Raw genomic sequence first — 21236 nt, forward strand, 5'->3', positions numbered from 1 at the left:
TGCTTTTTTGACCATCGTTGCACACTGAGTGGATGTTCTCAGAGAACTATCCACCGTGACTCCAAGATCTCTCTTGAGTGGCAACAGCTATTTTTGGCCTTGTCATTTTATATGTATAGTTGGGATTATGTTTTCCAATGTGCATCACTTTGCATTTATCAATTAATCTGCCATTTTGTTGCCCTTTCACCCAGTTTTGTGAGCTCTTTTTGTAATTCTTCCCAGGCTGCTTTGGACTTAACTTTCATGAGTAGTTTTCGATCATCTGCAAATTTTGCCACCTCGCTGTTTACCCCTTTTCCCAGATCATTTATGAATATGTTGAATAGTACTTGTCCCAGACCTCCTGGGGGACACCACTATTGACCTCTCTCCATTTTGAAAACTGACCATTTATTCCTACCTTGTAACCAGTTATTTACCCATGAGAGGACCTTCCCTCTCATCCCATGAGAGTGTAATAGAGCAGAATAGGGCTTCCTTGGGTGTGGGCGTGAATTGAGAATATATCAGGGGGTTGTGCACATTTATTGTCCTGGTGAAAAAGTGTGTCTGATACTCAGTCTTTGCTGCTCCTGCCAGCTGTGACTGCTGAGGACATTTTCCTTTTCTGCTCCAGGGTCTCTCTTCTGCCTGATTCTCAGCAAGTCAGGCCCTCTGCAGACTATGGCAGAGCAGTTTGGTAATAGGCTGCAGGACTCACCACGTAAGAATGTAGCTGCTGTAGCACCTTGACTGTCCATGGGCCAAATCCTGCAGCCCTGGATAACCTCCCACTGATGGCGATGGGAATTGAGCCTTTGTAACTAGCTGCTGGTCCCTGCAGTCTCAGCTATGGATTAAACTGGTGGCAAACACAGCTTCAGCCAAAGAAGAGAAGGATGTAAGTGAAATAGCAAAGCCGGCCATCCGGGGAGCTGCTGCAATCCCATCACCACAGCTGGAAGGGAGAAGAGGAAAAACTCCCTAAAGTGCTGGGAGCAGCCCCGAGAAAAGCAAGTTTGTCAGTGAGATCAGTAGCAATAACTGTGAACTGAAGGAGTGCTTTGTCCTCTGTGCTGACATGGCTGAATTGTGTTACTTTACTGTGAGAATAAGCTTTAAAATACCCTGCTCTAATTTCAGGATGGGTCTGTAACCATAACTGGTCTCTGTGGGAAGTGGCCTCTGGATAGTGATCTTTGGGAAGAGCTGGCTGAAGAGCCTTCCTACTCACCAGGTGATCCTGGCTTGGCCTGCCAGTTCTTCCTTGCTGAATCTGGCTTTTCTGTCAGGCTGCTTTCTTTTATTTCTTCTAATGAAAAGAAAAGACCTCACTGCACAATCCTTGTAAGTGCTTGTTCAAGACACAGAGACCCTTCCTTGCAGCTAAGTCTTGGAAAGTGTTAAGTGGTAAATCTGGAGCTGATGGAAAGGTTACCATGACTCAGAGTTGAGGTGAAGCTGCTGTGACTGAAATACAGAGGACTAATCAGTATCTGATCACAGCGGCTTGTGGGAGAAGTGCATGTTAGAAGCCCTCTGTCAGGTCAGCTGTGGCTTTCTGTGCACTGAGCCAGCCTGCTCAAGGTCTGCAAGTCTTGAGGGAAATGGGGAACATTTTTACTTTGGAATTTGAAGGTGAAGTCTTGGACCATCAAGTGGAGTGAATGCAAAGGGGCTGCTGGAGAAGGCACCATGGCTTAGTAGGCTAAAGCACCTGTCTAGTAAACAGGAGATCCTGGGTTCAACTCCCAGTAGTGCCTTGTTCTATAGCTTTTGTCTCCTCTGCTCACATTTTCCTGTGTCTTCCTAGGAAACAGAAGAGACCTCCCTTGACAATCCAAGTAATTGCTTGTGAAGGAAAAGGCTTCTTTCCAACGGAGCATTGGAGAGAATCAAATCCTCTGTCTGGTGTTGATGAAAAGGCTATTGGCATTGGCAAGGAGGTTGCTTCCGCTGCAATTTGCTGTGACAGGAGACCCTGTGTTATGTGGCCATGCAATTCGCTGGGGATATCTGTTCACAGAGCCCCTTCTAGAGGGTTCTCTGCAGGGCTTGCAGGAAATGGAGAATTACTGTCCTTTCACCTTTCATGTTATTGTTGATGAAAATGGAGCAGTTCGGGGAGAAATCCCAGAGCGTGGCACCATGGCAGAGCTTGCCAAGAGAGCTGCTTGATAAAGAACAGATTCAGGATCCAGCATCCAGTGCTGCCTTGCTGAACGTGCCTCCTCTTGTCCCCTTTTGGTCAATCTTTTTTGTTAACGGAGAAGCCCGACTCTGGCTAGCCATACAAATGCTTGCAAAAGAAACGGGTCTTTTTGCTGACAAGTGTCAAAAGGAGGCTTTGGATAAACATGGAAACAAGGTCAATGTCACTGTAACTCATCTTGCATGTGCAGCTGTTGAAGCTACAAGGCAGAGCACTGAGCACAGTATTATCAAGGCTGGTCACAGCAGGGTCTCTGTGTGGTGGGATCCGTGGGGTACAATCCCAAACTGTGGAACTGCTCTGTCCTCTTATCTCTCCAGCCTGGGCTGTGTCTTACAATGCTGCACTAGTGACAAGCAGCAAAACCCACTCCATGTGCTGTGATCATTCAGCCAACAACATGCAGCAATGCACCCAACTAAGTTGCATGAATGCTCTATAAGCCACTCCTCAATTATACATAGAGAGACACCAGCATATCTCCCCAGCCCTCAGCCTTGCACCTCAGAAATGTACCATCTTACACTGCTCAAAACCTCTTGAAAAGTGCAAGCTCATTAATTAATTCACCACTTCCTCAAAAAGAAAGTGAATATGCACCAGCCTTTTTAATCTGAGCAGCTTTCCCAAGCACTTTGGACAATTTCACAAGTAAGTATAAAACATTAAAATAAGTTTATTAACTACAGAAAGATAGATTGTAAGTGATTATAAGTGTTAGGCAGAGAGGTCAAAGTTGGTTACATAAATGAAAATAGAATCTCAGTGTGACATTCTAGACCTTTGGGGGAGCGGGCTGTAACCCCCATATTCCTCATTTTCATATAATCGTGATCTTACATATAGAACATGACTTGTAAGGTATCAGGGGAAAGGATATGATCCGCTAAAAGTCATTTCTCTATCCATCTATGTATACCATTCATGCATATGAAGTTATGAGAATTGTGCAGTATGGTTGTCACTATACTGTAAGTTGGGGGAATCAGCCATCACCTACATGAGGCCACACACGGGGAATTGCTCAACCTTGCTTGGAGAGATGCAGTGATACTCACCTGACTCTGAAGAGGGCCACAAAGCCAGTGGGGAAGGAAGGACATGATAAAAGGAGAGACATTCGCCATGCTTTATCTCTCTCTTCCACCTCCACCTACAGACACCACCACACCAAGTGACTGAGGAGCTGATCAAAGGGGAGACCCCGGCTGAAAAGCAACCAGCCAGCCTGTGGTGAGAAGCATCTAAGTTTGTAAGGGCACTGAAAGGGTTAAGATCAGCTTAGAATGTGTTTTGTTTTATTTCACCAAAACAGTGAGGAGTCTGGTGGCACCGTAAGGACTAAGGCCTTGTCTACACTACAAGACTATTTCGAATCAACTTAGTTCGAATTTGTGGATTTGACCTTATGAAGTCGAATTTGTGTATCCATACTAAATACACTAATTCGAATTTCTGAGTCCACATTCACGGGGCCAGCGTCGACTTTGGAAGCGGTGCACTGTGGGAAGCTATCCCACAGTTCCCGCAGTCCCCACTGCCCATTGGAATGCTGGGTAGAGCCCCCAATGCCTGCTGGGGGGAGAAATGTGTCGAGGGTGGTTTTGGGTAAGTGTCGTCATTGAACCGTCAATCACAACCTCCCTCCCTCCCTCCTTGAAAGCGCCTGCGGGCAATCTGTTCGGGCACTTTTCTGGTCAGTGACAGCGCGGACGCCACAGCACTGCAAGCATGGAGCCCGCTGCAATCATCGCCGTTTTCTCCTCCTCGCACTTTATCGTCCACCTCTTCCACAGTCAGCTGCTGAGAAATTGGGCTACTTTTCAATGGTGCTGCAAGCACTGGGGGACCATAGGGGATGTTTTACAAACATCAATGTCGAGTGGCCAGGCAAGGTTCATGATGCGTGTGTTTTCAGGAACTGTGGGCTGCTCAGACGCCTGCAGGAAGGTAGTTTCTTCCCGGACCACAAAATAACTGTTGTGGATGTGCAGATGCCTATAGTCATCCTCGGGGACCCAGCCTGCCCGCTAATGCACTTGCTCATGAAACCCTATACAGGCGCCTGGGACAGCGACAAGGAACTCTTCAAATACCAGCGAGCAGTGAGCAGCGTGACCTGTGACTGTTCAGTTTCTTTACAGAGAAGCTGAACCTGCCCCTGTTTCTTTACCCAGTTACTGTTGACTCTCCTCTTCGGTTACATACCCCGTTCACCCCGTTACCCCCACTTCCAGCACACGTGTAAAAATAAAATACATGTCCCATTATTACTTAACAAAGGTTTCTTTATTCGTGACTTTTCGTGAAAGGGTTGAAACTGGGACGCAGACTGTGCTGGGTAGGGTGTGCGGTGATGTAAAGACCGCCTCTAAACTCAAGGAATGACAGGCTCCTGCTCCTAGAGCGGTCCGCAGTGCCGGAATGCTTCTTTCAACGGAGCCTGCCATCCCTCTTTATGGAATTCTGTGTGCGGGCGGATATGTGACCTTGTGGTGGAGGAGGACGGATACAGATTCCTCAGCTGCGTGACTCAGCGGTCCAGGACAAGGACCGCTGTATAAGATCTGTAACCGCCCTCCCCCGCTGCAAAGTCACATCACCCCCGCCCACACAGATCCTGGAAACCACCTCCCATACCGACCAGGGTGCCTACTGACTGCACCGTGTGTGTGACCCGCTGCTGATCCTGCCCCCGTGTCTGTACCCTGGGAAAGGTGACTGTCCTATGCAATTAACCACCCCCTTCCCCACGCCCCCCATTCAAACACAGTCTTCTTTGAAAAAACATAACGGAAACAGTAATTAACAGCAAAGCATTTTTATTAATTAAGTAGACAGTTAGGGGATGGGACTGGGATTGGGACTACTGTGAGTCTGGAAGTGAAGGACTTCGGCAAATGTAGAGTATGAGAGCTTTTGGGTACTTGAGCACTGTGCTGTGGTGCAGTGACAGTATTCACGTCCCCGGCTGCCCCTCCTCCTGATTATTTTCGGTGAGGGGGGTATGGGACTTTGTGGCGGGGGAGTGCGGTTGCAGATACACTGCAGGGTGTCTCTGTCCTCCTGCGGTCCTGCAGAACATCCACAAGGTGCCTGAGCGTGTCCGTTTGCTCCCTCACTAGTCCAAGCATTGTTTCAGTCGCCTGCTTGTCTTCCTCATGCCACCTCTCCTCCCGTTCGCTGTGTGAGTGCTGGCACAGAGAGACGGTCTCCCTCCACTGGCTCTGCTGGTCCGCCTCGCCTAGGTAGCAGCCCATATGTTCCTCGAACATCTTGTCCCTTGTCTTTTTCTTTCGCCGCCTAATCTTTGCAAGCCTCTGCGAGGGGGATGCTGTGTCAGGTCTGGAGACAGTGGAAGCTGTGAGATGGGAAACAGGGAGTGAATTCCTTGCAAATATACATTTTTGCGAACAATTAACTGAGTCTAGGCTGTCTGTGTGAATTCTGGGTTGAGACCCCTGTGCCTGCTAGGGCACAAATCATTTTTGCGGTGGATTCTGGGTAAATGTCGCCAGTCAATCCTTCCTCCGGGAAAGCAACGGCAGACAATCATTTTGAGCACGTTTTCCATGAATTGCCCAGGCATACGCCATAGCGTGGCAACCATGGAGCCTGTTTTGGATTTTGTGTATGTCACCATATGTGTACTAGATGCCGCTGACAGAGGCGGGCCAGCAGCGCTGCACAGCAGCATGCTTTTGCTTTTGCATGACAGCAGTGATGGTTACCAGGCATACTGCACCGTCTACCATACCATGAATTGGTAAGAAGACGGTAATAAGATGGTCATGGTTACCTGTCCTTTTGCACTGCACCATTTGGTGCTGTCATAAGTGCCCCTGGCTGATCAGCCAGGGGCGTAAAAGCCAAAATTGGGAATGACTTCCTGAGTCAATCCCTCCTTTTTGGTATCTAAAAATAGAATCAGTCCTGCCTAGAATATGGGCAAGTGTACTAGAGAACCACTGTATCATAGAATCAGAGAGCACAGCTGCTCTGTGTCCGATCCTGCATAAATTATGAGCTGTATGCTATTCACAGGGGGTGCTCCTGCAACAACACCACCTGTTCATTCTGTTCTTCCCCCAGCCTTCCTGGGCTACCATACCATTGTCCCCCCACTTGTGTGATGAAGTAATAAAGAATGCAGGAATAAGACACAGTGACTTGTTTGTGAGAAATGAGTGTAAGGAAGCTTCCAGCTGCAATGATAGTCCAGGCAGGACATTAAGGAGTGTGGATGAAGGAGCCCATCATCCCTCTGCTAGTCCAGGGGCAATTGAATCTTTTATTTACAATGAAGGGTGGGGGCTGATGGAGCTCAGCCCCCTGTTGCAATGATGAGGACGGTTACCAGCCATATTGCACCATCTGCCATGAAAAATTAGGGCCAGGCGCCCTTGATCGACCTTACTGATGTTAGTCGGCATGGTTACCAGCCCTTTTGCACTGCCCCATGTGCCAATAGGCTGAGGATGACGACAGGTATCAGTCATATTGTACCGTCAGCCACCCATGGCGGGGGGGCGGGGGAGCAAGGATATTGGTGTTGAGTGCTGCAGCATCGCATCTATCTGCAGCATTCAGTAAAGATACGATGACATGTAAAAGAGTCAACAGAGGATTGATTTCCCTTTAACTTCTGGGGTTCGGGGGGGGGTGCATAAATTGCAGAGCTGTGTCCTGAACCAACGCGGACACGGTGTTTTACCATAGAAGCATTTGGAGCTCATCCAAGAATGCAAATGATTTTCGGAGACAGCAGGAACTGTGGGATACCTTGCGTCCTCATTCCCCCCTCCTTCCATGAGCATCCATTTGATTCTTTGGCTTTCCGTTACGCTCGTCACGCAGCTGCGTGCTGAGTCTGTGCTATGCCGTCTGTCCGTGGATTTATTAAAAATACTTTGGACCAGGCGCACCATAACAGTAATTCCACTACTTAGATGCATGAGTCTCCTAGCGAGATCACCGTGAGGACGGGCACTGAAGGAGATAGAGAGCGCATGCTGCGTGAAATCTATCACGAACCACGAACCTATGCAGCCGTGCTCGGGGAGGCAATGCTCCCTGAATACCGCATGAAAGCCTCGTGCGGAAAAGGGTGCTATCACGGAGCACCCAATAAGGCAGCTCTCCCCAGGAACCTCCTGCTGATGCTTATCGATTAACGGAAGGAGAGCTTCATGGAGATCTCCCAGGAGGATTTCTGTTCTATCACCATATATAGAGAGACCTCCTTCTCACACACTTCAGATTCCTGTTATATTAAGAATAAAAGTTAACATGGTTAAAGCACTTACCGACTGCTCCTTCCCCTGATTCAGGATCCGGGTTCATGGCCGGGGAGGGTTGGTAGGGGATCTCCATGACGGTGATGAATAGATCCTGGCTGTTGGGGAAACCAGCGTTGTAAGCGCTCTTGCCTGCCTCGTCCTCCACAAACACTTCCTCATCTTCCCCGTCCGTGAACATCGTCGAGGAACTGTCCGTCGACACTGTCCCATCATCAGAGTCCATGGTCACTGGTGGGGCAGTGGTGGCAGGCTCCGTAGCGTCCGTTTGCCGCTTTGATTTTTTGGTAGCCTTGTCTGGGGTCCTTGGTTTTCACGCGGCGATGCGTTGCATGACGGCTGTATCCTCTGTCTGGATCATGGCTTTGGAGACCTTCTCATAGGTCTTTGCATTCCGTTTGTTGGAGCGCAGCTCCGAAAGCACAGACTCCTCGCCCCACACACCGATCAGATCCAAGAGTTCCCGGTCAGTCTATGCCGGGTCCCTCTTTCTATTCAGAGATTACATGAACTCCTCTGCTGGAGAGCTCTGCATTGCTGCCGGTGCTGCTGAGCTTGCCCCGATGTCCAACCACGAAATGAGATTCTAACTGTCCAGACAGGAAAAAGAATTCAAATTTTCCCAGGTCATTTCCTGTGTGGCTGCTCAGAGCATCGAAGCTCGGACTGCTGTCCAGAGCGTCAACAGAGTGGTGCACTGTGGGATAGCTCCCGGAGCTACTAAGTTCGATTTGCATCCACACCTAGCCTAATTCGAGCTAGCCATGTCGAATTTAGCGTTACTCCACCTGTCGGGGTGGAGTACCAAATTCGAACTAAAGAGCCCTCTAGTTCGAATTAAATGGCTTCCTGGTGTGGACGGTTGAGCGGTTAGTTCGAATTAAAGCTGCTAAATTTGAATTAAAGTCCTAGTGTAGACCAGGCCCCAGTGTCTCCATGGCAGAGCTGGTTCCAGGCACCAGCACAGCAAGCAGGTCCCTGGGGCGGTCAATGGAAAGGGGAGACTTCAGCAGCAATTCATCCCTCTCAGAGGGAAGGACTTGAGGCCAAAAGCGGCAGAGGTTGAGCTGCAGCTTTTTTATTTTTTTTTCCACTTGGGGTGGCAAAAACACTGGAACTGGCCCTGCTCCATGGAAGATAATTTGTTAAATCCCAGATGAGTGCAGTTCTATCAGTTCTCAGCCTGAGTCCTTAGGTCTTAATCCTGAGGATATTGTCCCACCATGGGGCCATTTCCTGCCTCTCTTTCCTAGGGAAGCACAATTTTCCTTGCACAGACACAGGAACAGCAAGATCTTTCTCTGTCCCTTGTGCAAAGCAGGGGGCCAAATTCCATGGAAACAATGGAGAAGCAGGGGGCCCTGGGCACATCCAGCCCTGGCTGCGAGATGTTCCCTCCCCTCTTTCTTTATGCCCCTGTTGTTATTTCATGGATTGTCTGGGATGGGGAAAAAGCTGAGTTCACTCCAGGTGGAGGGGGAAAGAACCGTGAAAGTCTCAGGACCCAACTCCTGCTACCAGGATCACTGAGGTACTGGGAATCTGCCTGGGAAAGGGACTTTGTGAATTGTCAAGGTGGGGAATGAATAACAATCTACAACTAGATCCACCTCATTAACCACTGACACAGGCTAATCCTGCCGCAGATAGAAGGGAAACTGGGAGTGATTCTTTGCTGCTCAGCCATGGAAACAGTGACCCCACTGCACCGCAGTGAATGTGCTGGGGAAAGCTGGACTTCACAGGCAGGTAGAAAGAGCAGATCCTAGAAACACCTGGAGCTCCCCACAGCACTTCTGCCACCAGGGTCAGGTGCTGAGTGACTCACAGCGCCCCTCCCCTCCCATTACCTTCCAGCAGAGGGTAGCAGCACCCCTCACCCAATGCAGGGGAGAGGGCTGAGTATATCTCTGCACCCTGAGTCCAGGGCACCCACTCGCTCTGCCCCACACATCGAATCTGGCTCTGCTGCAAAGTGACCCCTAAGAACCAGCAACCTCCAGGACAGCAGGTTTGGCCTCTGAGCAGGGAATGTGTCCCTCATGCTGCTTTTAGGCCACTAGGTGCTCTGGAAACAGGAGGGCTCTGAGTGTAACCTATAGGCCATATGGCCCATCTGGGGATATATCTCAGTGGTAGAGCACATGCTTTGGCTTTGCATGTATGGGGCCCTGGGTTCAATCCCCAGCATCTCCAAGTTCTTTTCACCCTGCTGCTTTGCTCCTGCCCAGAGGGGATGTGGCCCAGCAGTCTCCCTGCAGGAATTTCAATCCTGTTCAGTGATGGATAAGTGCCAATTGCATGGAACGTGGAGGGGGGGTTTCTGCTCCTAAGTCTCCTCTGTACGTTTAAGATTCCCATCAGTTGTGTTGCCTGGGACAAGGGTAGATGAGAAGGGAGATTCCTCCTGCACTGGACAGAAAGGTCCCATCTGCACAGACTGAGAGGCAAAGACTAGACTTATTTCTTGTCTGGGCCCAAACTTTTCATCTGGTATAGCCCTTGTTCCAGCTCAGGTGGTAGCTAGGGGATGTCTCATGACTGCAGCCATGTTTGTTCAGTTCCACCCCCTTATACAGCTTTGGTACAAGGCAGGAATTTTTTGTCTCTGTCCTGGGGAAAAGCCCCAGGTTTAAGATGGATTCCTGTACCAGGTGACATGGTCACATGTCCTGTGAGACCCCCCCAAGCGTTCATTCTTCCTGGCCTGACTCACGGATGGTGCAGGACAGAGCCATCTACAGTCAATTGTCCTGGTTAATGGGAGCCATCAAAAGTCCAAACCACTATTAAAGGCCCACACCTTGCATCATTACAACAGGACCTCAGAGTTATAGTTCATATTTCTAGTTTCAGATCCAAGAATGATCGGTTCATACAAATAGGATGAACACACACAATAGATTATAAGCTTTGTAATGATACCTTACAAGAGACCTTTTGCATGAAGCATAGTCCAGTTACTTTATATTCACACTCATTAGCATACTTTCATAAAATCCTAAGGAGTGCAACATCACAGCAGGGAAAGGGTTTTACTGCAGCACCTGGGAGCAGTTGAGTTGCATGTTCAGACTGTGGTATGAATTCCTCCAGGTTTCTCGTAAGCACACAGGGACCTTAGCGGGTGCTCTCGGTACAGGAATGGCCCAGATACGATAAAGTGATGGGGATTGCATTTTCCTTTTTTATTTGTGTATTTCCAATGACATTTCTGTTTGTGATTTTGTTTTGCTTTGTATAACTGTGTTTTCTCCTGGATTTGATATTTAACGAAAAAAAGAATATGGCCTCAAGGCACCAGATGGAGGAGCAGGCGGGGGCTAGGACTGCTAAGAGAGCAAGAGTAGCAGGTTTTCTGTATTGTTTCCAGCCCTCATTTTTCTTGACTGGTTCCTCTTCTGCATGAAATTTGCTTTTTTTGTTTAAACATGAACCTGGCTAGCTCAGTTGGCAGAACTTCAGACTTTTAATCTGAGGGTCTAGGGTTCAAGTCCTTGCTAACAAAGAAACACTTTTCCTCCGTGACATCCCCAGAGAGTTTTAGAAGGACTCTCCTTGACTTTAGTTTTTCCTTTTCAGGACATGGCCTTTCCTAGGAAGGGCACTTTACTGCCTGGGACTGAAAGTGCTATTGCCTCACCTGTCCACTGGCCTCACAGTCTGGAGGAAGAAAGGCCTCTGGGCCTGCAGCAAAGTGCTGTGTGCTGACTTTTTGAGCAAATGCAGGGCTGGCCAGAGAGGCATGTTCCCACTGAGTCCTCCCTGCCAGAAAAAATTGTCCCCACAGACAGGGGCGGCTCCAGGCCACAGCACGCCAAGCGCGTGCTTGGGATAGCAAGCCGCGGGGGGTGCTCTGCCGGTCACCGTGAGGGCGGCAGGCAGGCTGCCTTCGGCGGCGTGCCTGTGAAGGGTCCACTGGTCCTGTGACTTCGGCAGACCTCCCGCAGGCAAGCCGCCGAAGGCAATCTGCCTGCCGTGCTTGGGGCAGCAAAATGCCTAGAGCCGCCCCTGCCCACAGAGTCCTCCCTGCTGGAAGTCTACAGTAATCAACAGGTGCTCTGCTGGTCCCATGGTGTAAGGGCCAGCACTCAAGACTTTGAATCCTGCAATCTGAGTTGAAGTCTCAGTGGAATCTGAGAACAATTCCTGTGCCACAAACCCTGCTGGGTCTTCCAAGGCTCTGTCTTGCTTTCTCAAAGGCCATGAAAGCCACTACAAAAGGTTTTTTTCTCCTGCTGATAATAGCTCACCTTAACTGATCACTCTCGTTATAGTGTGTATGGCAAGACCCAATTTTTCATGTTCTATGTGTATATATATATATATATATATCTTCCTGCTGTATTTTCCACTGCATGCATCCAATGAAGTTGGTTTTAGACCAGGAAAGCTTATGCTCAAATAAATGTGTTAGTTTCTAAGGTGCCACAAGTACTCCTTGTTCTTTTTGCAGATAAATGAATGGAGGTTAAGTCCATGAATGGCTATTAGCCAGGATGGGTAAGGAATGGTGCCCCTAGCCTCTGTTTGTCAGAGGGTGGAGATGGATGGCAGGAGAGAGATGACTTGATCATTACCTGTTAGGTTCACTCCGTATGGGGCACCTGGCATTGGCTGCTGTTGGCAGATAGGATGCGGGGTTGGATGGACCTTTGGTCTTACCCAGTATGGCCATTCTTACGTTCTTATGAAGGAAGGGGCAGAGCTCTGCAACAGAGTTTCTGTAGAGTAGTGGTTATCATGTTTGCCTAATGCTCAAAAGGTCCTTGGTTCAAAGCCAGGCAGAAACATACTGGCTTATTTTTCCCAGCTCCTCCTGGCCTGTCTCTGCTGTTGTAGGAGCAGCAGTGATTTCTATGCTCAAAAGGTCTGTTATACTTCCCCTGCTCCCACTTTTGTCTCCTCTCTCTCTCTGAATGCCTGTGAAGTAGTTTTCCCCCTCCCGTTCCCTCCTGGATTGCTTGTGGGATGAATGGGCTGGTTGAAGAGCAGAAGAGCTCCCAGGTAGACAAGGTGTCTGGGACTCTGATTAGGCAGCGATCACACATCCAGAGCATGGATACTGCCCAAGGTGGAGTGTGACCAACCAGATGCAGCCAAGTCATCTCTAGTCACAGGCCAGGAGGTGCAGGCCCTTAAAAGGGGAAGGGGCCCTGTGCTCAGGGGAGCACTCACAAGCTTGTACCTCCAGTGAATGCCCTTTGCCCGGACCGCCTGGCCAGTGGTTCTCTGCGTTGTATTTCATTGTGCCTCAGGAAGACTTACCTTCATCGCACCGTCCATAGCTGCGCTGTGGGACACTTACCTTGCAGAATCCTGACATCTCCAGTGCCGTGCCTGTCCTGGGAGCGTGAGTATGCGAGTGCGAGTGCGAGTGTGACACCCGCCCCGCCGCTTATTTTGAGCTTAGCTGTCAGTATAACAAACGTGCTGCTTTCTGCCAAACTCTGGTTGGTCATTAGTCCTCCCTACGCTGACTAGCCAGCCCAATTTTGGGTAACACCTGCGATAACCCCAACCCCTGCAGGACAGAGGGTGGTGAAATGAGCTGAGAAAAAGCCTTGGCATCAGCATGGGAAAGCTAGAGGATCTGGGCCAGGCACCTTTTGAAGCCTTGTGGTTTGGTCTCCTCTGCCCTTGGAGATTGGCCTACAGTGGCCGGCTCTTCCTGCTGCCTCCTCTGCGTGACTTGCCAAAGGAGGGAGTGAGGCAGGAATGGGGCAAAAGAGGAAAGTCGAGCTGAGGAAGGCAGGGCAGAAGCTAAGCGCCTCAGTGCGGCTAAGTGGGGTTAGTAGAGCACCACCATTCGTTCTGCAAAGCCTGGGGAGGTGCGGTTGGCTGCTGGGAGGTAGAATCCTGTGCCTGCCTGTTGGCTTCCCAGGGGTGGCTACTTGCAGCCCAGGAGAAGGACAGTTCTGTGTGAAAGAAAGACAAGCAAAGCTCTGGGAGGAAATTTGGGTGTGGGGTGCTGGCTCTGCCCTGGTGGAGGGGGTTGGGATACAGGCAGGGTGGCGCTTACCCTGGGCACTGCAGCTCCCAAAGTGACTGGTACACACAACCCTCTGGCAGCAGCTCCTAGGTGGGCGGGGCAAGGGGTTCTCCGTGTGCCGCTGCCTGCAGGCGCCGCCCCCAGAGCTCCCATTGGCTGCAGTTCCTGGCCAATGGGCGCTGTGGAGTTGGTACTTGGGGCAGGGGCAGTGAATGGAGACACTCCCCCCACCCCAGGGGATGCTGGGACATGCCAGCCATTTCTGGGAGTGGCACGGAGGGACGGAGGCAGAGTGGGCAGGGAGCCACCTCAGTACTGCTGGCACATCTCTGCACACCCATGAGGGGAGGGGAGCAGAGGGCCTCCATGTGCTGCCTGGGGTAGGGGCAGTGCACAGAGCTGCCTCCCCTCCCGGGTCTATTACAGGAGTGGGTGGGTGGGGTCTTTTGGCCTGCAAGGTGCAGGAGGTTGGACTAGATGATCACATTGGTCCCTTCTGACCTTAAAGGCTCTGAGTCTAAAAGGGAGAGGGAAGTAAAGGGGAAAAAAATAAAAAATAAACCAAACATTGTAATACCAGGATGACTCCACCTGCTCATTGTATAGTCCTGCCCCTTTCTTCCTCCACTGGGTGTTGGAACATTGATTCTCTTATTCCATTAATAAACTGATACAACGTGACTGGAATTAAACCAATTCCCAGGGGAAAGAACATCACATCTTTGCATTGGCTGGGAATCAAACCCAGGTCAACTGCTTGGAAGGCAGCTACGCGCACCACTGTACCACCAATGCATCTGGCAAAAGTACCACTTACACTTGCCCAATGAGACTAGACCAGAATTGAGGCATTTTACTGCCTGTTAAAATGTACTGGAGTCTCATCACTAAAAAAAAACTATTGCTAACTTCACCTGGGTTTGAACCATCAGCCTCTCAATTAGGTCACCAAAGTGGTTAATCACAGACACATGTAACTACCCTACTTCCCAAGCTTGTCTATGAAGCACCTACAGGGGCACACCTGGCTAGTGAGGGAGGTGCACTGCTGGGGTTATGAGTTCAGGCCTCACCCAAAGCATTGGTTTTCATTAGCCATGGAGCTTCCCCCACTCACTTTGTCTAATCCACATGGAAAGTGCCATACGAGGGTGAAGAGAGTAAATTCTAAACTCTGAAATGCGGAGGTGGCCCAGAGATTGGGATAAGGGGTTTGAAGAGAAAAAGCTCGAAGGATATAAAACCAGACAGGCTCCAGGGGCAGGTACGGTACAACGCCTCAACAGGGAGCCATTTGGGGGCTGCAGCTCACGAAAGCTCATGCTAAAATAAATGTGTTAGTCTTTAAGGTGCCACAAGTACTCCTGTTCTATATTCACATTCAGTAACATTTAAAAGTAGCCGTTCAAAAAACTTCAAAAACAGACTTCAAAGCGAATCTGCAGAGTTACAATTTATTTGCAAACTTAACATCATTAATTTGAGCTTGAATAGGGACTGGGAGTGGCTGGCTCACTACAAAAGCAATTTTCCCTCTCTTGGTATTGACACCTCCCCATCAATTATTGGGAGTGAACCACATCCACCCTGACTGAATTGGCCTATAACACTGGTTCTCCCCTTGTAAGGTAACTCCCTTCATGTCATGTTCCAATATATATTTATGTCTGTATCTGCAATTTTCACCCCAAGCATCTGGGGAAGTGGGTTTTTGACCCACGAATGCTTATGCCCAAATAAATCTGTTAGTCCTTAAGATGTCACCGGACTCCTCACTGTTTTCGTGAAATAAAAGCAAAACACATTCTAAGCTGATCTTAACCCTTTCAATGCCCTTACAAACTTAGATGCTTCTCACTACAGGCTGGCTGGTTGCTTTTCAGCCAGGCTCTCCCCTTTCATCAGCTCTTCAGTCACTTGGTGTGGTGATGGCTGTAGGTGGAAGAGAGAGATAAAGCATAGCGAATGTCTCTCCTTTTATCATGTCCTTTCTTCCCCATTGGCTTTGTGGCTCTCTTCAGAGTCAGGTGAGCATCACTGCGTCTCTCCAAGCAAGGCTGAGCAATTCCCCGTGTGTGGCCTCATGCAGGTGATGGCTGATTCCCCCAACTTACAGCATAGTGACAACCACACTACACAATTCTCATAACTTCATATGCATGAATGGTATACATAGATCGGTAGAGAAATGACTTTCAGCAGATCATATCCTTTCCCCTGATATCTTACAAGTCATGCTCTATATGTAAGATCATGATTATATGAAAATGAGGAATATGGGGGTTACAGCCCGCTCCCCCAAAGGTATAGAATGTCACACTGAGATTCTATTTTCATTTATAAAAGCAGCAAAGAATCCTGTGGCACCTTATAGACTAACAGACGTTTTGGAGCATGAGCTTTCGTGGGTGAATACCCACTTCGTCGGATGCAAGACTTGCATCCGACGAAGTGGGCATTGTGATAGACCCAGGCCAGGTGGGTACAGCAGAATAGCAGAAGGCAGATATACTGGCCACTGGATTAACAGTTTTCTGTTCCCTGACTGACCAGAGCAGGGGTTGCTCCAGGCTAATGAGAACACCTGACTCTAATTAAGCTGTAAAGAGTCAGGTGAGGCCATTCAGTTAATGTGACCACCTGACTCTAATTAAGGCCCTGCTGATACTATAAAAAGGGCTCACTCCAGTCAGGCAGGAAAGAGTCAGGGAGCCAGAGGAGATGAAGTGTGGCTGAAGGGCTGGTTACTGAAGACACCCTCAAACCATCGTTAAAGAAGCCCTAAGGTAAGGGTGAAGAAGGGAGAAGCAGGAGAGCTGTGGGGAAGTGGCCCAGGGAAATGCAGCAACTCTGGCAGTGAAAGGTTGGCTGCCAACAACTGCTACCATTAGGGTCCCTGGGCTAGAACCCGGAGTAGAGGGTGGGCCCAGGTTCCCCCCAACCCACCACTACAGGAACAGCTCCTGGGAGGGGAAGTCAGGTCCCTGTCAGGACAGGAGGCTGAACAGAGACTGTGGGAGTTCTCTCACCAACCTCCTTGCAGCCTATGATGAAAAGGGCTCAGTAGGCTGTAACTCTGGCCCTAGACAGAGAAGGGCTACGTGGAGGGTCGCAGTGAGCCACTGAGGCAGCATAAACCACCTAGAAGCACAGGACCCAAGGGAGCAAGGTCAGAGCTCTGCCACAGTATTCACCCACGAAAACTCATGCTCCAAAACGTCTGTTAGTCTATAAGATGCCACAGGACTCTTTGCTGCTTTTACAGATCCAGACTAACATGGCTACCCCTCTGATATTTTCATTTATGTAACCAACTTTGACCTCTCTGCCTAACACTTATAATCACTTACAATCTATCTTTCTGTAGTTAATAAACTTATTTTAATGTTTTATACTTACTTGTGAAATTGTCCAAAGTGCTTGGGAAAGCTGCTCAGATTAAAAAGGCTGGTGCATGTTCACTTTCTTTTTGAGGAAGGGGTGAATTAATTAATGAGCTTGCACTTTTCAAGAGGTTTTGAGCAGTGTAAGACGGTACATTTCTGAGGTGCAAGGCTGAGGGCTGGGGAGATATGCTGGTGTCTCTCTATGTATAATTGAGGAGTGATTTACAGAGCTTTCATGCAACTTAGTTGGGTGCATTGCTGCATGTTGTTGGCTGAGTGATCACAGCACATGGAGGGGGTTTTGCTGCTTGTCACTAGTGCAGCATTGTAAGACACAGCCCAGACTGGAGAGAGAAGAGGACAGAGCAGTTCCACAGTTTGGGCTTGTACCCCACAGATTCCACCACACAGAGATCCTGCTGTGACCAGTCATGGTAATACTGTGCTTAGTGCTCTGCTTTGTAGCTTCAACAACTGCACATGCAAGATGAGTTTCAGTGACCTTGACTTTGTTTCCACGTTTTGACAGTTGTCAGCAAAAAGACCCATTTCTTTTGCAAGCATTTGTATAGCTAGCCAGAGTCGGGCTTCTCCGTTAACAAAAAAGATTGACCAAAAGGTGACAAGAGGAGGCACGTTCAGCAAGGCAGCACTGGATGCTGGATCCTGAATCTGCTCTTTATCCAGCAGCTCTCTTGGCAAGCTCTGCCATGGTGCCACGCTCTGGGACTTCTCCCCTAACTGCTCCATTTTTCATCAACAATAACATGAAAGGTGAAAGGACAGTAATTCTCCATTTCCTGCAAACCCTCCAGAGAACCCTCTAGAAGGGGCTCTGTGCACAGATATCCCCAGCGAATCGCATGGGTGCCCAACACAGCCTCTCCTGTCACAACATATTGCAGCTGGAGCAACCTCCTTGCCAATGCCAATAGCCTTTTGATCAACTCCAGACTGAGGATTTGATTCTCTCCAACGCTCCGCTGGAAAGAAGCCTTTTCCCTTCACAAGCAATTACTTGGATCGTCAAGGGAGGTCTCTTCTGTTTCCTAGAAGGACACAGGAAAATGTGAGCAGAGGAGACAACAGCTATAGAACAAGGCACCACTGGGAGTTGAACCCAGGATCTCCTGTTTACTAGACAGGCGCTTTAGCCAGCTAAGCCATGGTGCCTTCCCCAAAGGAGCATTTGCAACCACTACACTTGATGGTCCAAGACTACACCTTCAAATTCCAAAGTAAAAATGTTCCTCATTTCCATCAAGACTTGCAGACCTTGAGCAGGCTGCCTCAGTGTACAGAAAGCCACAGCTGAGCTGACAGAGGGCTTCTAACATGCGCTTCTCCCACAAGCTGCTGTGATCAGATACTGATTAGTGCTCTGTGTTCCAGTCACAGCAACTTCAGCTCAACTCTGAGTCATGGTAACCTTTCCATCAACTCCAGACTTACCATTTAACACTTTCCAAGACTTAGCTGCAAGGAAGGTTCTCTGTGTCTTGAACAAGCACTTACAAGGATTGTGCAGTGAGGTCTTTTATTTTTATGAGAAGAAATAAAAGAAAGGAGCCTGACAGAAAAGCCAGGTTCCGCAAGGAAGAACTGGCAGGCCAAGCCAGGATCTCCTGGTGAGTAGGACTGCTCTTCAGCCAATTCTGCCCAAAGATCACTATCTAGAGGCCACTTCCCACAGAGACTGATTATGGTTACAGACCCATCCTGAAATTGGAGCAGGATATTTTAAAGCTTATTCTCACAGTAAAGCAACACAATTCAACCATGTCGGCACAGAGGAGAAAGCACTCCTTCATTTCACAGTTATTGCTACTGATCTCACTGACAAACTTCCTTTTCACAGGGCTGCTCCCAGCACTTTAGGGAGTTTTTCCTCTTCTCCCTTCCAGCTGTGGTGACGGGACTGCAGCAGCTCCCCGGATGGCCAGCTTTGCTCTTTCACTTACAGCCTTCACTTCTTTAGATGAAGCTGTGCTTGCCACCAGTTTAATCCATAGCTGAGACCTCAGGTACCAGCAGCTAGTTACAAAGGCTCAATTCCCATCACCATCAGTGGGAGGTTATCCTGGGCTGCCAGGGCTGTAGGATTTGGCCCATGGACAGTCAAGTGGTTACAGCAGCTACATTCTTACGTGGTGAGTCCTGCAGCCTATTACCAAACTGCTCTGCCATAGTCTGCAGGGCGGCCTGACTTGCTGAGAATCTGGCAGAGGAGAGACCCTGGAGTAGAGAAGGAAAATGTCCTCAGCAGTCACAGCCGGCAGGAACAGCAAAGACTGAGTATCAGACACACTTTTTCACCAGGACAATAAATGTGCACAACCCCCTGATATATTCTCATTTCACTCCCCCTCCCAAGGAAGCCCTATTCTGCTCTATTACACTCTCATGGGATGAGAGGGAAGGTCCTCTCATGGGTAAATAACTGGTTACAAGGTAGGAATAAATTGTGAGTTTTCAAAATGGAGAGAGGTCAATAGCGGTGTCCCCCAGGAGGTCTGGGACAAGTGCTATTCAACATATTCATAAATGATCTGGAAAAAGGGGTAAACAGCGAGGTGGCTAAATTTGCAGATGATCCAAAACTACTCAGGAAAGTTAAGTCCAAAGCAGCCTGCGAAGAGTTACAAAAAGAGCTCACAAAACTGGATGAAAGGGCAACAAAATGGCAGATTTGTTGATAAATGCAAAGTGATGCACATTGGAAAACATAATCCCAACTATACATATAAAATGACGAGGCCAAAAATAGCTGTTGCCACTCAAGTGAAGGATTTTTGGAGTCACTGCGGATAGTTCTATGAAAACATCCACTCAGTGTGCAATGACGGTCAAAAAAGCAAAGAGAATCTTGGGAATCATTAAGAAAGGGATAGAGAATAAGACAGAAAATATCATATTGCTTATGGCCGACCACATGCATTGGCCTCCCCTCAGGCAGGGGACTTATAGGCCCTTCTGCCAGTTGGTGTTGGCAGCAGCAAGGTCTGGGTTCAATGTCTAGGGGAGGAGAGCAGCAGGGAGGGAGGAGGAGAGAGAGTCCCGAGAGCAGAGTGCAAACCAACCATCTGAGGGTCTCATAGGAGTCCTGCAATAACAGTAACTCCAGGTCCCATCAGGGCCGCCGGGGGTGGGGGGAGTTTTTGGGGGCTCCTGGAGCGGGGTCCTTCACTAACTCCAGGAGCTCTGGAAAACTCTTGTGGGGTCCGGGCCTCCAAAGATTGTTCCGCTCTCGGTCTTCGGCGGCAATTCGGCGGCGGGGGGCCCTTCATGAATGAAAAGTGACTTCATTGAAGTGTTGAAGGGCCTTAATGGAGAGAAAAGATTGGGTATGAAAGGGCATAACAAGATCCAATGGCTGGAAGGTGAAAAGAGACAAATTCATATTACAACTAAGGCACAAATATTCAACAGCGAGGATGATTCACCACAGGAACAAGCTACCAAGGAAAGTGGTGGATTCTCCATCTCCTGATGTCATTTAATGAAGACTAGATGCCTTTCTGGAATGTGTTGGCCCCAAAAGTAGCTCTTGTGTCATACAGGAGGCCTGTGATATGCAGGGGGTCAGATTCAATGCTCTAATGGTCTCTTCTGGCCATAAAGTCGACTAATTTCTGAAAAACTGAGTGTAGCATTGGGAGCAGCGTCTGATGTTTTCCTGTCTAGCCGGCTTGCTGCCTAGAATGAACGCTCCTTGAGTGGGGTGATCCACAGGGAGTAGCTCAAACCTCCAAAGTGCCTGGGCAGGGGCAGGACATTAGCACAGGAAGGGAGGGGTGTGGCAGTGACATCACAAAGGCCTTTTGCAGGACCTCAGACTATTGGTCAGAGGTGGTGGGGAGGTGGTGACCTCACAGAAAGATGCTGACATCAGCCAGGCAGGACAGGGGTGAGGGGCCAGGGAAACCTCAGAGACCCCTGTGGCTTTGCTTCCGCAAGTCTCCTTCTCCAGGTCTCTCTTTGAGGACTGAGAGAGTATTCGGGTTCACGGACGTGAGTGCCAGGAGGAACCTCTTTTGAGTTTTCTCCTTCCCTTTTAGTGATTTTACTAGAAAACAGACGTCCCTGTTTAGAAGGTAAGAGCCTCCTCGAGGGAAGGGATGTCCTGGGCGTGTCACAGTTCGGATGCTAGTGGCCCCCCTACTCTGTGTTTGCAGGGTGGGAGAGAGCAGCCATTCCACGGCAGTGATTTGCTCCTGGCTGCCGGAGCAGAGCAGCAGGCTCAGCTGTCAGAACTTCCCAGAGCGATGAAAGGGGAGGGGCCCATGGCTCTGTAGCAGGAATGCAGGGCAGGCGAGTTCACGGCGGGTATTGTGGGATACTGGAGGAGGCCAGTTATGGTGATATAA

General features: G+C 49.2%; 3 non-coding genes across 3 annotated transcripts; 1 reads left to right on the forward strand and 2 right to left on the reverse strand.

Moving 5' to 3' along the window:
• The first annotated feature begins 1671 nt into the window (after nucleotides 1–1671).
• TRNAT-AGU lies at nucleotides 1672–1745 on the forward strand. The gene has a single exon. It is a non-coding gene; the product is annotated as a tRNA-Thr (tRNA).
• Nucleotides 1746–14206: 12461 nt separating this feature from the next.
• Nucleotides 14207–14278, reverse strand: TRNAG-UCC. The gene has a single exon. It is a non-coding gene; the product is annotated as a tRNA-Gly (tRNA).
• A 3690-nt stretch (nucleotides 14279–17968) lies between these two features.
• Nucleotides 17969–18042, reverse strand: TRNAT-AGU. Its single transcript has one exon. It is a non-coding gene; the product is annotated as a tRNA-Thr (tRNA).
• Nucleotides 18043–21236: the final 3194 nt, after the last annotated feature.

The sequence above is a fragment of the Mauremys mutica genome, unplaced genomic scaffold (assembly GCF_020497125.1).
Source record: "Mauremys mutica isolate MM-2020 ecotype Southern unplaced genomic scaffold, ASM2049712v1 Super-Scaffold_100469, whole genome shotgun sequence".
NCBI lineage: Eukaryota > Metazoa > Chordata > Testudines > Geoemydidae > Mauremys > Mauremys mutica.